Raw genomic sequence first — 12191 nt, 5'->3', positions numbered from 1 at the left:
AGCTGATGGCAAAGGTCCATAACGAAAACTCGAGGTCTCAAATGACACCTTCTCCTCCTTCCTCCTCCGTCTTATAGTTCCTAGCCTAGGGTTTTCGTGATGTACTCCTAGTAAACTACGCAGTTTGTACACTAGATGTATACAATGTCAAATGGAAGGCTTTGAATAAAGAAGAAGAAGACAAGGCGCATTATACTAATCGAGATTGCCTGAAGGGCCCGGTTTGACTTAATGCTGGCTACGCAGATGACATACAGTGTTATCGTCCTGCCCGAATAGTATTGGGATGATAGTGTGTCGAATGTTAGCATTTTACCGTTTCATGCCTTTCGAGCAAACCATTGTTTGATAAATTGAGTTAGTCTTATTGAATTATATGAGTTGTTCTTTCCCATATAATTTAATCTAATTCAAGATATTCGTTCCGTTTCTTACTGCGTTGCTTCAGTAAAGAAGTCCGAAATATAAGGCTTGTTTGCTTCTGTTTCTCGGTGTACCTTCTGCCGTCGCACGGACGTACTTCCTTGCTACCGCCGCGCAAATATTTTTTTTTTTCCTTTCTGTTGGCAACCGTGGCACCAAAAATGTCGGAGTGTGCGTCGACTCGGAACTAACTTGAGAAGGCGGCGGTTGTCGTTATGGGATGTTCTCTTCGACTATGTTCGAACGCACGATACATTTCAGCACTGCCTCGAATTGATATGGTAGCTGCTCTCGATAAACCGGGGCAAAGCGATGCTTTCACCTATTCAGTTTAAATGGACGGGGTGAGGTTTTTAGGCTGCCCTCTCTTCGCGTCCACTTAGCTGCGTAGTTCTTCCCGATTACGAGTTCGTGTATTCATCATATTGCTCTTCCTGATGACGCACTATAGGATATCGCAGTTGGAGGGTTCAGGCACCAGCTACGATGTTACAGCCGGGAGCATGTTATTCAGGTAATCGAAAGAACGTTTTGAGGAGAGCTCACACACGGAAATCTTGATGATAACCATATCTGGGCGCTTCGAACTTCTTCTCTTAGTTACCTTAGAATGCCGTCTTTTTAAATCGCCAGGTACACTGCTCTTCCAGCTTTCACGTTTATTAGAAAGTGCTGTTGGGAAGTCGCTGGTTTGTACTGGTTGGTAGGTGACCTTGAGAGGTACGAAGTTGAAAGTCCGCAAGTTCAACGTAAGCGTAGCCATCGCCGGGAACGAGGGAGGGGGGGGGGTATATGATTAATAGAAAGAAAAGAGGAAATGTCAGCGGGGAACGAAATTAGCTGTAAGGCAAGCGGGAGGCGCTATACATCGTGACAGGTATCATTCGGTGTGCTGCTACGTGTCAAAAACAACAAGCTACGAATGTAGTTCCTTGGTTTGCTGGCTATACCAAGTGAGGTTAGTCCAGGTTAGGTTCGTGCAGTTTGCCTCACAGCTATGGTATGACGTCACTTCCTACTAATCTCGTTCCCGGTGGCTTTTCTTATGTTGAACTCTGGTTCAGCCTACAAAGTTCCTACACCAGTTGCATGCGTCATGAGTTAGGATGCCAATCAACGTCGACCTCAGTTTAAGGTGACCTGAGGCGTTACTAGGGAGTTTTATAGCGAATCGTAAGCGCCCTCCGATTCTCACTCCGTATCGTTGTCAACCAATCAGAACGCGGCCCGCGAGTCGGAGGCTGATACGTTTTACGGGTCAACGACACCCTCAGTGTGAAATGGAGCCTCTCTCCGAATCCGTCCCGTGAAATCACCCGACGAGAATATACTACTGTTTCGCGAACCTCTCGAATTATATAAAAGCGCTTAACGGTGGACGATGATATATCTCTTATTTGTGAGGTACTTGACAGACGGAAGAGAGAGACAAACAGATGACACAGCAGTTAAACCAAAAAGCTAAGCGTAAGGGATATCACAGTGACCCATTCAACTCCTCCCATCATTCAGAGGTGCCGCCACGTCGGCGTAGTCGGAATCGCACCATGGGGAGGCGTTCATTCACTAAAAAACTGTCGTTCTATATCCCATTCGCAAGACGTATAGGAAGTCGGGGTACACTTACAATTCCCTAAACCTCTCTATTAGCCAGTGGATCGGAAGGTGTTGACGAAACAGTTCCGAAAGCACGATAAGACTGATATCACTTTGCTGATTTGACAGGTTCCTATCGTTCATTTGATCTACTAAAACTCCCTATTGTAAGCACGTGTTCACACGTGCTGGGTGCACGATTTCACAACGATTCCACAATGGTGAACACATCGTCATGCGTCAGACTCGGCAGGTCGGCTGTTAAAAATGACGCCGAGGTGGTACACCTTAGATGGTAATACACACTATTTCGACCTCCTGGGACAAGACACCTCCTCGGTTTACGAATCGTTCATTTCCGAAGAGTGAACGCATGTTTCAGGGACGAAGCTTGAATGCCCGATACTTTTTTATACCTCGCTTTATGAAAGGGTAAGCACATCGTCCAGGTCAGTAATAGGTCAATAGAGGTCACAGCCGGAGCACAGAACCAGTCCGGGTTGAGGCCGAAGGACGAGCGGTTTATTCTGTGCACACGAAACAGCACACGACCCACTCTTCACTGAGCGTTATAAAACAAGTGATAAGGGTGCGTATTACACACAACCTATCTTTTTTTGGGGCCCTGCCACTTCAGAACTTTGAAATGGATGAACATCGAGAGTGCAATGCAGTACTTAGAGGACCGGAACGACGAGTCAAGCGTTAGATTACTAATGTCTCTCCTGAGCAACAGAGGAGAGGCGATGGTGCAGAACGCTATTACAAAGTATTTAAAAAATAAACGTAATCCCACCTCACAATGCATTGCCTATCGTTCGAGTCCTTTCGCGCTCCTCCGTTCATCCCAAACTTCGATTTAGGGATGATTTTTTTTTTTTTTTTCAGAAACGGCAACCGTTCACGCATCAGAAATGGCCGAACGCCAGCACGAGACCACAAACATGCAGGACGGCTGCGCACGACCACAACCCCTGAGAATGTTGAGAACCTCACGAACAGTTTGTACAAGAGAGGACTGATGTTCTGAGGCTGGAACACAATAGAAAGGACAAACACATACAAAGCCTCAAATTGCCTAAGAAATGAACGATGAAAGATGGAAGTCACTGAAAAGGTTAGCCAGCTGTAGGACTCGAACCCACATCTTCTGGATTACCGGTCCAGGGCTCTACCATCCCTCTGCGGCCCTCTGTATCCCACCGGTAGAGGGCTCTGCGTCGATCCCGTCGTATGTATGTGTGTATGAGTGAGCAAAAATGTAAGAGTGAAAGGAGGATGAGTGAGAGAGAGTGGCTGGTTTGTCCCTTCAGATGACGCACCCTTGGAAGTCGCTGAGAAGGCGTGTTAGCTTAGCTCAATTGGTAGAGCCCTGGACCGATAATCCAGAAGATGTGGGTTCGAGTCCTACAGCTGGCTAACCTTTTCAGTGACTTTCATCTTTCATCGAACCGTTTGTGTTCGTTTGTCAATGCAGATCTCGCTGCGACACTTTGAGGAGACTGCGCGAGGACGTTCGTTGCAAAGAACCGGAACTGGAGCATCAACCTCAGCTGACTGTTTCACAACGCCAACGATCCTGCTCACACCGCGCTAAAAACCACGGCGTCCTTTTGCATCGTCTACGTACCTGCACTCTCCGTATTCGCTTTGATTTAACTCTAGTTAATTGCTTCTGTTCTAAAGCGAGAACTGAAGTTCAAGGGACGTTCAGACGCAGTATATCATGAGATCGAGACTGAATCGCAAAGGGCACTTCAGGCGCCAGCGCAATAAAATTCCAGAGAGCGTTTGAAGCGGAAGCGCAGGTGCCGCTGTCACAAAGAGGCTAGTTGAAAGGTTTTACAGATAATTTTATAGAGTAAGTTGGAAAAGTTTCCAACAGCACCTTGACCATCCACTTTCTACTTCTCTTTCGGTAGTAAATGGACAGTCTGCAGCCGCTAACTGATTCTGAGATTGCTGTTGCGTGCGAGTGTAAGGTACTAGTTGTAAGTTGCGAGTGTAGGTGCAACATGCGAAAACGCATCCATCAGAGCATAGCAGTTTTGAGGTTTCGGTTTCGTTTCGGTTCCGGTTTTGTTCTTACGGTTACGCATTAATGATCTACTGTACCTTTGCGGAAGTCACAATAGAGATCGAGTTTTAGTACAACGTACGCTACCGCCTTGCGTGCGTAAGAGATAGCGTTGATGGTTCTGCGCTCGCCCATAACAGGCTTCGTGTAGTGCGCAGAATCACCAACGCTGTCTGTTACGTACGCTATCGCCTTTGCGTACGAAGTACTATAACTTTCTAATGGTGTGTGACTGAGATAACGATGATTGATGTCTGGAGTCGTAGGCAGACATGTACAAGATATTCAAAAATGTATTTAAGATAAGATAATAGATACTAGCGTTAGGATGTAATTAAGATAGAGTATAAATACATGAAAATTAAAGTAATTAAGATAGAGTACAAAATAATTCAAAAAGTATATGAAGATACTATTTATCCTTGAACGCAAGAAGTCACCGGTCAGTCGTCAATGCGGCTAGTCGCCGCTATGTGACATGAATCACCTAAACCCAGAGGTCGGCATTTCGGCCCGAAATAACTCACGATCACGATCATCTGATAAGGCGAGCGTGAGGCTGAAGCCGACCCACGCTCACGCTCAGGCTGATATGGCGCGTGATCGCTGTGCACCATGAGCGCGATACTGGATCGCACTCATCCTCGCGCCACTGTTTACCGCAATCAGAACATCGAACGAATGAGTTGATCACGCATGCAGCGATCACCATGAGGGTGATTGCATAAGTGCGATCACGATATCAGGCAAAGGCCGTTCGTGTGATATCTAGGCATTATCGCACTCACACGATCACCATGTAGTTGCGCTGTTGGCACATGGCACCTTGCACACAGCAAAGGCAGGGGCGTGAATTTCCTCTTGTGATTGTGTTTGCGGGTCAAAAATAGGCAAATCAAAGATCGCAATGGCAATAAAAAGCTGTTCGAGCCCGGGTGTGGGTCCTTTGGGCACTGGTTGTGCAGGCAACAGGTGTTGCGCCACTGCTGCAACGAAGAATCATGTCTGATCGCGTTGACGAGCTCCACACCATGGGCGACTTCGCTGTCCCCGATTGGCTGCAAGACCACTTTAAATATATCGGCAGCTCTAGTGACGGCGAGAAAACATTTCGTATTGCCAACTGTAGGATGGGACAAGCGTAAGCTTGCCCACATCACGGTTCAAAACATTTATGATGTGTCTTCACTGTAACACGCGAAAGATTGGAAAGAGAAGAGTAGTAGGAAATTTCGAGCACGGTCAGAGCACGCTGTGGATCTTTCCACAGCCCTCGGCATCCACGGTGTCCTTGATACTACGTTCCTGGTGCCTGAAGTTCGGCAGACGTCTGAACTTGATGAGTATCTTGCGGAGGAATATGACGAGCAAGATGTCTGTACCTTTTGGAAACACGATACCAGTCGATATCATTAGCTGGGTCCTCTAGCGGAGGTCTGCTTTGGCATACCGGCCACCACCGGTGGCGTCGAACGCCTTTTTTCGGTGGCCGGTGCAATACAAAGGGCGCGACAATCCTCACTTCTCCCGACTACAGTGGAAAAAGTCATCCTCGTGGCGGAAAGCGTGAAGGGGTGAAAAAGGCAGGAAGCCGGAGAAATTCCACGACGCAGCTGAATAAATCATTGGTATTAGAAGCACAATGTAGGCTACCGATTATGACAGATTTCCTAACTGTCGTGGCCATTGGCCCTCTCGTCACCAGTATGTCTACATGCCGAAGCAAAGTGCGGCAAGCAGAAAACGACACACACCACCACATGCCGACATTGCAAAATTCTAGCATCGTGACAACAGACATTTGGTCTGGTCACCCGGCAACAGGTTCACAACGACACAGTGATCGACGAAGACGAGATACGAAAAACTAGAGACGTCGGAGCACGATAGCAACAGTTGAGAAAGCATCCAAGGACGAGCGTTATGCAAATATCGCCTCTTACATTTCAACTTTATGGGCAGGGGCCCATGTTGAGGGTAGACAGCAGTGAAGCAGAGCATCAACCATAATATAAAACCAGAATGGGATAATAATAAATCAGAATGGGACTGAACACACGGCGTTGCGAACGCAACCAGAAAGTGCGCGCTTCCCTATACTTTGAGCTTTTGCAGAATAACATGATCGCGGTGATGAGCGCGATCACGCAATAATCGCGCTCAGGGCAAACAGCCTGATCGCAATCACATTGTAATTCCCATGAGTGCCTGCAGATGCGCGGCATCGTTATCGCAATACAGAAATCACGAAATACAGGTTACTGCCGTGAGCGCGATCGCGATCACCACAGGTTTTCCTGATCTTATTTCAACGCGCCGTGATCATCGCAAGGGCACTTCAATGACGATTGCAATCACAACCACACTCATCCCTTTGGTGATCGTGATGGCGGTTATTGTGGGTTATCGCAATCATGCGTGATTTCGCCGAGGTCTACCTAAACCCCGCGCACTACGCAAGCCGCCGCTGTGTGATAGGAGTCATCTAGACATAAGTCCCAAAAAGATGACAAAGAGATACCACATAACTCCACTAAGTATATGTGACCCAGAACAAAGCAAACTTCTAGCAGGTGCCTGCTGGGCGAGGTCAGAATTCGGCGTCACCACGTCAGGGCGCACATATTAGAACCCTCACTCGCCAATGATTAGTACACACAGGGCAAGATCTCTAAATGGAGACTACCAAGAAGGGCCAATGTCCGGGTCAAGTCCGAAGGACTCGGGGAATTTCCACTGAACAAGCAAGATAATGGAAAGACAAGACACAGAAAGTTTGCGAGAGAGATCCAAAATATGTAATTAGAGTATTGAGTAGAAAATACCATAAAATGCATTTTAAATAGAGTACAAATACACAAAACAAAAAGTATTGAGTAGAGTACCAAAATACCACAAATTGTATTTAAAATACAGTATTTTAAATACAATACTCCAAATACGTAGAAGTCTGGTCGTAGGTCAGTTAACTAACCTATAGTTACAGTTAGCCTGCGAAAATAGTAGCTGAGCTGAGTTACAGTTAATCTCTTTGAAATGTAACTAGTTACAGCTACAGTTACCACGTTAAAGTAACTTAGTTACTTTACGGTTACCATCTAAAAAAGCCGAATAAATGTAACTATCAAAACCTTTGTTTTAGCACTTACACTGTCCTAGCATAGTTATATCGTGTTATATACAGCGGATTTCCCATGGGCCTTTACAACACGTTGGAATTAGTCTTAGGCCATCCTGACTGTGTATGAGATGACAAAAATTGTGGAATTCGTGGTTGGGAAAAACGGCAGTGTACTCGAAGCCTCGACAAAACGACGCTAGGGAACTGACGTGCCGAAAATATTGTCATACCTGAATAACTTAGTTACAGTTACATTTTACGCTTTTAGCCAAAATCGGTAACTATAATTACAGCTAGAAGGTGCTCTTGTCGAAATGTACGAGGGGCGTTCAAGTCAAACCGGGACTTTCTGTCTCCAGAGCGTACAAATGGCTCGCGCTACTTCTTTTTCGCCATTTTCACACGCGACAGGCCTCCGCGTTCACCACGTGGTGGTCCAAAGTTTGTGCCAAACAGAAGACACCTGCTGGACAAGATGGCCGACAACGAGGTGAGCGCGCACATCGAACAGCGAATTGTCATGAAGTTTCTCGTGAATGAAGGCGTAAAGTAATCTGAAATGAATACTTCAGGGTCAGTAATGCCACGATACACTTTCTTTTATTTTATTTATTTATTCTTGTACCTCAAGGGCCCAGGGGCATTACCTGAGGGGTGGACAAAAAGTGTCGAGTTCAGTAAGCGGTACAAAATCAATCTACAACAACACTCGCGAGCTACAATTATAGCACAAACTTAAAAATTATACAATGTTAAGGTTACACATACTGTTATATAACATGTTGGAAAGCAAGGGGGGGGGGGGAAGAGAGACTGAAAAGATAAACTTTCCAAAAAGATATTCACTGAAAATATGTACATAGTTCGTCCCGGAAAGCACCCGGATTAACAATGTCTACAATGCGCTGTGGAAGACCATTCCAATCTGATATTGCAGATGGAACAAAAGAATGAAGAAAATTATTTGTGCGACAAGGAACTTGTTTTATTCTTTTGGAGTGGTCGATGCGGTTAGAAACGTAGTCTGGGTTAAGAAACAACCCGTGAGAAAGTGTGGGATGATGGTACATCTTGTGTATTAAGCACAGCCTAGCAATTCGACGTCTATTGCTGAGAAGTGGCATGTTGAAACTAGCTTTCAATGAGGACACACTGGTGGACCGTGAATATGAGGAAGAGATGAAGCGCACTGCCCTGTTCTGGATGGCTTCAATGGAGGATATTAGGTTAAGCTGATGTGGGCTCGAAATGGCGGAAACATATTCAACCTTGGGTCTTACGAAAGTTTCGTGGCCCAGTGCAGATCAGATTGTAATTGTGACACCAAGATATTTGTATGATTCACTGTGGCTGAGAGTTTCGTCACCGATACGGTAATTGTAGGCCAGGACTTCACGCTTCCTGGAGAACTGAACTATTTTACTCTTGGAGCTATTGAGTTGCATCTGCCATAGGGAGCACCACCATCCTATGTTACAAAGGTCCCGTTGCAGCTCAACTTGATCTTGCAAATCCGACACTGTTCTGTAGACGACGCAATCGTCCGCGAAAAGGCGCATGGTTGAGAGGGATGATAGGGGGAGATCGTTGATGTAGAGCAGGAAGAGAAGGGGACCAAGGACTGTACCCTGTGGTACACCAGATGTTACGTTCGTTAGCGGAGATGAAGAATCGCTAACTCAACAGAACTGGACACGAGAAGTAAGAAAGAGGCGAATCCAGTTAATTAGTACAGGATGAATTCCGTAGCAGGACAACTTGTAAAGTAACCGAGAATGGGGTACGCGGTCAAACGCTTTGGAGACGTCTAGAAAAATGACATCGGTTTGAGTGCTAGCATTCATTGCTGCATGTATATCGTTAGTAAACTCTGCAAGTTGGGTCTCACACGAGAACCCTTTCCTGGATCCGTGTTGATGGGGGGACAGCATATTCTGGGATTCAAGGAAAGACATAACATTGGAAAATATTATGTGCTCCAGTATTTTAGATGTGCCAGTATGTGCTCCACTTAGCCGCAGCAAAGCGTTTGAGTGGTGCAAACGGTTCCGAGACGGCCGTACATCAGTGCAGGACGATCCCGGCTCAGAGCCCAGTGTCAGAGTTCCTGAGAACATCCAACTGGTGGAGCGCCTGATCCTCAAGGATCGACGGATAACATGTCTCGAACTGGCTCGAAAGACGGACCTTTCTGTGGGAACGTTGAACACTATCATTCATGAATACCTCCAGTTTCGGAAAGTTAGTGCCCGTTGGGTCCCGAGGCAGCTCTCCGTGTTTGACTGACAGGGAAGACTGGAAATCTCCCAAGAGCTAAGGTACCGTTTCGACACTGAAGGACAGCCGTTCCTTGATCGGATCATCACGTGCGATGAAACGTGGGTGCACCATTTCACTCCTGAGTCTAAACGCGCATCAAAACAGTGGAAGCATCCGGGCTCGCCAGCTCCCAAGAAGTTCCGAAGCACCCCGTCTGCGGGTAAGGTCATGGCCACTGTTTTCTGGGACAAGGCTGGCGTTGTTCATGTTGATTTTCTGCCCAGTGGTACCACCATCAATAGTGCATATTACTGCCAGGTTCTCGGGGATGTGCATAAGGCGCTGAAGCAAAAGCGGCCGGGCCTCATCACCAAAGGAGTCCTCCTCCTACAGGACAATGCACGCCCGCATACCGCGCATCTCACGACACGCACCTTACAGGAACTTGGCTGGGAGTTGCTGCCACATCCCCCTTACAGTCCAGACCTCGCCCCCAGCGATTTCCATCTCTTCGGTCCACTGAAGGCGTTGCTTGGGGGCCGCCACTTCAGCTGCGACGACGAGGTCAAGAATGCCGTCCGATCATGGCTGCTACGCGCCGGTAAAGATTTCTACGCTGCTGGCATCCAAGCCCTCGTGAAACGCTGGGTCAAGTGCATTAGTGCAGCTGGAGATTACGTTGAAAAATAAAACTAATTTCTCGCCTGTAAGTCCATTTTACTTTTGCGAAAAATGAAAAGCCCCGGTTTGACTTGAACACCCCTCGTAGTCTGTTACAGTTACTTATAATTCAGTTACTACCAGAATCTGGATGGCTGTCTTGAGATATTATAAAACGGAATCAGTCAGTTTTGTTTCGCGCATGCGGCTCGATGCGCTTCACATGGAACAAACGGCGGGACTAATTGAAATATTTTACACCGTGACCCTGAGCACATTAAGAAAGCATGTTGATAACTCGTAGCTTTACCTCGCGAGACAACTAGGATCATGAGCAACGCCACAGTAGCCGCTCCGTGCATTTCATTTTGACTCGTCCCCCCCCCCCTCAAACCTGAGGGCCCTTAAAGGGATAGTTCGTTCCCTAACGAAACTGAAAAAAAAAAAAAAAAAAAACATGCTATAGACGTGTGCAATAGACAACGAACAACTCCCCGTCAATCCCTTTCGTTCAAAATTGACGTATTTTCCGAGTTTTCAGTATTTTCCTGTGGACATCGGCAGCGCGGTCGAGCGTCGGGGGAGGAGTGTAGTACAGGAGAAGGCGGTTGGCTCGCGTTACGTTTCGTGATGCTGCCACATCTCGATGCCGGGGAAACGGACCGCCCTCTTGACGTCACACTGTTCTCAGACAGACGTCGAGAGCGCGTCCTTCTCCGCGGGAAAGACTACTCGCGTGGAGTTGCTTTCTCGTTGCTGGTTGCTTTCGTTGCCTACAATAAATCATGGCGCTCGAGCTGCGGGGAACTAATGCACGGAGCTGATAAAAGTTCGAAATACACTACCGTCTGCAACAGAAATCAACAAACCGCTTGGAGAGCGAACTATATCCCTTTAACGTCTGTGTCTAAATCTCAACAGACGGCACAAGGCTGCGTCTCAAAGCAACTTGTGCCCAAGAAAGCATGTGTCAGCGATGTTTCAGGCTTGGTTTGTGTCTAGACTGTCTCTTTAATGAGGTGCACATGGTATGCATCCTGGCTCAAAATTATTCAATCGGAGTTGGATCACTTAGACAGCCGGTCGCTTTACACAGTGAAAGTGCTGGGTAGCTTGTAGGAAGCTCGGCTATTCCAAAACGTGAAAACGTCATACTGTAACCGACCAATGATAGCACTCTTTTGACAAAAGTGAGTCGTCTGACCGACGGCCGTCTGGAAAGCCCGGAGCAGATGAGCTTGGACAGAATCGTCTGCGGGTGCGGAGACCGCCCTATGCGCGCTGCCAAAGGCACATAGATAAAGAAGATCTGCTTAACGCCTTCTCTCAGTCCTTCGCACGTGGACATATGAAGTCAGGATGTCAGCCAATCGCCGCAGACAATTTCGAATACAGGCTTTCTGTAGGCTACAAGTGGCTTTCCATGCGGCTCGTGGTGACTCGTCTCCACAGCTACGGCCGCGGAAGCACGGTTGTGATTGGCGGACTATTAATTGTTATGTCTCGTCGTTGAAGCGATCAGGCTCTGTTTCTATGTGGTGTTGGTGCTGCCCTCTGATTGGCGTACAAAAGTACTTCGCCATGTATTCTGTACGCCAATTCGAGGGCAGCAACAGCACCAACTAGAAACAAAGGCTGATCGCTTCAACGACGTGACTCAGGCCGAGCGCCGCCGATATTTCGAATAGGGACTGTTCTTTTGGGCTTCTTCAGGAACTGCTCTTCTATGTCGAGCCTTGTGGTACTTGTTTCATATATATATTGTTTCTTGGCGCATTATAGTCGTAGTTGCCGCTACGCCATTAAACTTTGAATCATCATCATCAATTCTCTCTCCGTTTCGGGTAACGTGGCTTCAATGCGGTTCCCGTTTCGAAGCGCATACACTGTGAGCGACACATGCAGCTGAAGTTACTTTTGGCAGCATTAAATTATGCCGACGCACGCGCCGCATAACTTCTCCCCACCGCAAGCAGGTCCTGCAGACGATCACATTCTGAATGTTCAACAATATACTCAGAGAGAACGTGAAATAAAATAGTCAAGAATTTCCTC

At 47.1% G+C, this 12191-nt stretch overlaps 1 protein-coding gene and 1 non-coding gene across 2 annotated transcripts in view; one reads left to right on the top strand and one right to left on the bottom strand.

The window, feature by feature from the left end:
- Window positions 1-12191, bottom strand: part of LOC135378033 (hemicentin-2-like) — a 470485-nt gene that overhangs the window by 131820 nt on the left and 326474 nt on the right. The gene's annotated exons all lie outside the window — the stretch shown is intronic.
- Trnai-gau (transfer RNA isoleucine (anticodon GAU)) lies at window positions 3366-3438 on the top strand. Its single transcript has one exon. It is a non-coding gene; the product is annotated as a tRNA-Ile (tRNA).

This window comes from Ornithodoros turicata, chromosome 1 (assembly GCF_037126465.1).
Source record: "Ornithodoros turicata isolate Travis chromosome 1, ASM3712646v1, whole genome shotgun sequence".
Lineage (NCBI taxonomy): Eukaryota > Metazoa > Arthropoda > Arachnida > Ixodida > Argasidae > Ornithodoros > Ornithodoros turicata.
Note: the sequence above shows the minus strand (reverse complement) of the source record. Positions and strands in the feature narration are given on the sequence as shown.